Below are 6,050 nucleotides of genomic sequence, written 5' to 3' on the forward strand. Positions count from 1 at the left end.
TTTTAAATCAAAATAATATACACATACATAGTTGAAAATTCAGTTAATACTCAAAAGCTTAAAAATGAAAACACAACAAACAGTTCACCACCTTCACTGCTGTTCCTCAGAGGTGAATGCTTTTGACTTTTAGCTATTTTTTCTGGTATTTACTGCTATATTTCTGAATAATATACTTCATACAGTTTTCTTGATTTATTAGTTTTAGATATTCTCAATTAACTTCCTGTTAGGGTAAATGAGAATTTAGCTTTTTACACCACTTTCCTGACCATTTCCTTTATCCCCATATTTCTAATATAATTTTTATCACATTTCAGTTAAATTAATAGTGTTTGCACTATTAGCATGTGAATTTTTTTGTTTTTCTTGGAGTTAAGTATTACCTTGCCTTTTGTTTTTTTTTTTTTGAGCCATGCTGAGGCTTCTGGGATCTCAGTTCCCTGACCAGGGATTGAACCCAGGCCTTGGCAGTGAAAGCCTGGAATCCTAACCACCAGAGAACTCCCTACCTTGCTTTTTTATTTGCATAATTTTTTATTCACTTTAATTTTTTCACCTGTTTTCTCTGATTTCAGAATACTTTCAGTAGTATTCTTTAGATAGTTAAATAGATCATAGAATTATCCATTCCATTTCAACTGATCCAATACAGGATCACACTTTGATTTAATTTTCATGTCCCTGTACTCTAATTTATAATAGTTTCTTAATGTTTTTTTAAAACTTTTAATTTTATATTGGAGTATAGCCGATTAACAATGTTATGATAGTTTCAGGTGCACAGCAAAGCGAGTCAGCCATAGATATACATGTATCCATTCTCCCCCAAACTCCCCTCCCATCCAGGCTGCCACATAACATTGAGCAGAGTTCCCTGTGCCGTACAGTAGGTCCTCATTGGTTATCCATTTTAAATATAGCAGTGTGTACATGTTGATTCCAAACTCCCTAACTATCCCTTCCCCCAACCCTTCCCCCCTGGTTTCCTTTGCTGTGCAAAAGCTTGTAAATTTGATTAGGTCCCATTTGTTTATTTTTGCTTTTATTTCTATTGCCTGGGAGACTTACCTAAGAAAACGTTGCTATGATTTATGTCAGAGAATGTTTTGCCTATGTTCTCTTCTAGGAGTTTTATGGTATCATTTATAGTCTTTTTTTTTAAATTACTTTAAAATTTATTTTTATTTTTGGCTGCATTGGGTCTTCTTTGTTGCATGGGGACTTTCTCTAGTTGCAGCGAGCGGGGGCTACTCTTCGTTGCAGTGTGCAGTCTTGTCATTGCAGTGGCTCCTCGGTGCCATTGCAGAGCACGAGCTCTAGGCATGTGGGCTTCAGTAGTTGCAGCATGTGGGCTCAGTTGTTGTGGCTCACGGGCTCTAGAGCGCAGGCTCAGTAGTTGTGGCTCATGGGCCTAGTTGCTCTGCGGCATGTGGGATCTTCCCAGACCAGGGCTCAAACCTGTCTCCCCTGTGTTGGCAGGTGGATTTTTAACCACTGCACCACCAGGGAAGTCCCTATAGACTTATATTTAAGTCTTGAAGCTATTTTGAGTTTGTTTTTGCATATAGTGTGAGGGAGTGTTCTAACTTCATTGATTTTCATGCAGCTGTCCAACTCTCCCATCACTACTTGCTGAAGAGACTGTCTTTTCTCCATTGTATATTCTTGCTACTTTGTCGAAGATTAATTGACCATAGGTGTGTGGGTTTATTTCTGGGCTCTCTATTTTGTTCCATTGATCCATATGTCTGTTTTTGTGCCAGTACCATGCTAGTTTGATTACTGTAGCTTTGTAGTATTGTCTGAAGTCTGGGAGGGTTATGCCTCCAGCTTTGTTCTTTTTTTTTTTTTTATAAATTTATTTATTTTATTTTTGGCTGTGTTGGGTCTTCATTGCTGCATGCGGGCTTTCTCTAGTTGTGGTGAGCGGGGGCTACTCTTTGTTGCGGTGCACGGGCTTCTCATAGCGGTGGCTTCTCTTGTTGCGGAGCACAGGCTCTAGGTCCGTGGGCTTCAGTAGTTGTGGCTCGCAGGCTCTAGAGCGCAGGCTCAGTAGTTGTGGTGCACGGGATTAGTTGCTCTGTGGCATGTGGGATCTTCCCAGACCAGGGCTCAAACCCATGTCCCCTGCATTGGCACGTGGATTCTTAACTACTGCACCACCAGGGAAGCCCCACTCAGGCACTTCTTTTTATCTAAAGTCTATACGTTATCAAGAAAATAGACATTGGAGATCATCTGAAGCATAGTGTCACCATCAAAGTTTTGGCGACAAACCTCCAATAGGCTTGACCCAGATATCTTGGAAAAGCTGTCTCATCAGATGTCATCTGCTTCAATTCCAGGAAATCTTTACTTTTAGGTCACCAGATGATGTACAGGTCCAGTCAGGACTTTGTTGGCAATGGAGGGAGGAAGAGTAGCAAGGTTAATGGGTGAAGGGGGATGAAAACATACAAACTTCCTATTCTAAAATACGTAAGTCATGGGGATATAATACACAGCATGGCAACTATATTAATACTGTATTGCCTATTGAAAGTTGCTAAGAGAGTAAATCTTTAAAGTTCTCATGACGAGAGAAAAATTCTGTAACTGTGGTGATGGATGTTAACTAGACTTATTGTGGTGATCATTTCACAATATATACAAATATGGAATCATTATGTTGTACAACTGAAACTAATATCATATTGTATGTGAATTATACCTCAATTAAAAAAAAAAAGAATAACAAGTATAAATTGAGTTCTGCTGATATGTGGACATGGGGGTATTTTTAATTCTTCCCTGAGAGTCATTAAATTTATATAATTTTTATTGAAACAACAACAACAAAATGAGTAGCAGGGTTAACATTACTACAACATAAAAGAGTAATGTGAGGGGCAGTTAACAAAAAGACTTCATAAGAGTTGTGGTGGCTGACTGAGAAATGTGTGTGGTGAGAATTCAGGAGAGCTTCTACTGTATTAGGTACAAAAATGGTTAAAGGGGATCCCATAATGATTTTTCTGATAGTCTTAACCAAAAGGGCAGTAACTGTAGTGGCTCTAGGGCAAGGGGGTAGGGGGGAATCTCTGTGCCACAGGGTTCAGTTTCTGGCTATAATACACTAATGGGTCAATGGTGGTCCAATGTTTTTGGGTGAGTACCCCAAGGGCATTTCCCTCCTTTTCAAATACAAAAAGGAAAAAAAGAATCTGATCATTGGTGTGACTAAGGGCACTGGGTTCATCAAACTCCTTTAAGGACTTGAAAGCTGTGTTGTCCATAAAATTGGGTCAGAGTTGTTATTGTTTAGTAAAACATACAGAGGTTTGACCATAAAAGAGAAATTTGGAATCCAATTTTGGCAATAACCAACTAGCCAGAGAAAACCTCACTTAGTTTTGGGTTTGGGGAAACTTAGGACACCACAAAGTCTATCTGGATCTAGGTGTAGCCCTTGTTCTCATATCAGATGACCTATTGCAGGGGTCCCCAACCCCTGGGCCACGCACGAACTGGTACCTGTCCGTGGCCTGTTAGGAACCGGGCCGCACAGCAGGAGGTGAGTGGTGGGCAAGTGAGCGAAGCTTCCTCTGCAGCTCCCCATCGCCCCGCCCCCCCATCGCTCATATCACCGCCTGAACCATCCCCTCCCCACCCCCCCACCCCATCCGTGGAAAAATTGTCTTCCATGAAACCAGTCCCTGGTGCCGAAAAGGTTGGGGACTGTTGCCCTATCAAACCAGGGTTTGGGCAAACAGAAAAATGTCTTTGATGACCTTATGGCTTTTTAAAGTTAAAAGCTTTAGCAAGTAGATACTTTCTTCTTGTGAGGAAGCTTGAGGAGAGCAAAGAAATCAAATCCTCCACATATTGCAACAAAGTAGAACCTCCAGGGAACTTTATATCATCCAGATCAGCTTTCAGGATTTGGAAGAAATAAGGACTCGCAGTAAAACCCTAAGGCATTACTGTCCAAGTGAATTGTTTTTCTTCCCAAATGAAGGAAAAAAGGTATTGGCTAGCTTCAACTGGAATAAATACTGAAGAATGCACTGCATAAATCATTTACAGAAAAGAATTTACTTTCGGTGGGAATGGATGCTAGTAACATATGAACATTAGGAACAACAGGGTGTCAAGGGATAACAATGTTGTTTATTGCTCTGAGGTCCTGGACAAACCTCCACCTGGCCCTTAGATTTTCTTACTGGTAAAATGGGAGTGTTACAGGGGCTAGTACAAGGGATAATGAGGCCTTGAGACGTGTAATCTTCTATTATGGGCTTTATGCCTTGAAGGGCTTTCTTTACTTACAGAGTATTGATTAATATTGGGAAGAAGTTTTGAGGGACCTATTTGAATTTTCATGGGAGATGCACTATAAATTTTGCCAGCATCATTTGGAGAGTTTGTCCATAAGAAGGATGGTAACTAATTCAATAGGGACAAACAATCAGTTTTTCCAGAATCAGCTCTAGTAACATCAGAGATGGAACAAATAAAAAATGTCAGAGTCATTTAATTCACCTGGTGGTTTACTTTGATGACTACTGTCAAATTCTAGAATTATTTCCTCCTTTTGGGGGAAAGAAATTCTGGCTTAATACTCCTAAGAAGTCTCAGATATGGAAAGAATATCAGAATGAATAGGGGCAGAGTTACTAATGGAAAAAGTACGTATCTCTCTTGAAGGGCCTGAACAAAGGGAATAGGTTAAGAGGCAGGAACCTCTTAACCTATTCATTAGAGATCTTCACTATTTGAACTGTTTTAGCTCTCTGAGGCAGGGGCTGCTTTATAGTAGTGGGGCTGAGCACCAAGAGTGTGGCTCCAGTGTCAATTAGAACTGGAAAAGATTCATCCCCAATCTGGAGAAATGTTTCTCAAAGTTGATTAAGAGGGAGGATTGGGAAGAGTCCCAACTACAGTTCCTTGGAGCCCCATCATTAAGAGTTGGGAGGAAGTTGGAAAGGCTGGTTAGATGGCTAAAGGCACCTAAAATGCTTAAATTTGGAGCAATCTCTTTCCCAGTGTCCTGGATCTTTGCAATAATAGCAGAAACTAGGAGGGTGTTGGTTTCATTTAGGAGCCTTCATTTTCCAGAATTGTAAATTAAGAATTTTGGTGGTCTTCCTTAGAGATGACTCATCTAGAGAGTGTAAGGGAGCTGGTTTGCCAGATTAACTAAATCTGGAGTGGAGATAGTTTCTGATTCCATCCTGGTCCTTTTTACTAGAAGGGAAAGCTCCCGGTTCATCCCATTAATAAACAGAGAGTTAAAAGCTACCTGGGTATTATCAACATCTGAAGGAAGACCAGAATTTTCTTCAAAAACAATCTGAAGTTGATTACAATAGTTATGAACAGGTTCATCAGATTTTTGTGTGCAAGCCTGAATTTGGTTCCAATCAACAGGCTTTGGAAAATCCCTAGGAATTTCTTGATGAAGTCACCTAGTGATTGCCTGAGCCTGACCATATAAGAAACAGGCTGGTCTCCTAGTTGTAATTCTAGAGAACGTACAGGACTTTCCCAGTTAGCGATTTTCATCTAACGGTGGGCCTGGCCTTCACCGACAAGCATGTGAACTAGTTGATGTAAGTCAGAGAAACCAAGCTGATATGGTTGAATGACTATATTAAATTCCTCAGCAAATCTGTGAGGATTTTCAGTTACTTTGGGAAAATCTTTGACTATGGCTTACAGTTCAACTTTAGTTCAGGGAATATAAGAAATTAATGGTGTACCCTCTGGATCCTCAGAAGGCCTACTTTAATTAATTAATTAATTAATCATTTGGCTGCGTCAGGTCTTAGTTGTGGTATGCGGGATCTTCCATTGCGGCTCGCAGGCTCTTCGTTGTGGCGCACGGGCTTCTCTCTAGTTGTTGTCGTGTGGGCTCCAGAGCGCATCGGCTCAGTAGTTGTGGCATGCAGGCTCTCTAGTTGTGGTGCGTGAGCTCTAGAGCACACGAGCTCAGTGGTCGAGGCACGCGGGCTTAGTTACCCCGCAGCATGTGGGATCTTAGTTCCCCGACCAGGGATCGAACCCAC

Source organism: Balaenoptera musculus, chromosome 10 (assembly GCF_009873245.2).
Source record: "Balaenoptera musculus isolate JJ_BM4_2016_0621 chromosome 10, mBalMus1.pri.v3, whole genome shotgun sequence".
In the NCBI taxonomy this organism is placed as follows: Eukaryota; Metazoa; Chordata; class Mammalia; order Artiodactyla; family Balaenopteridae; genus Balaenoptera; species Balaenoptera musculus.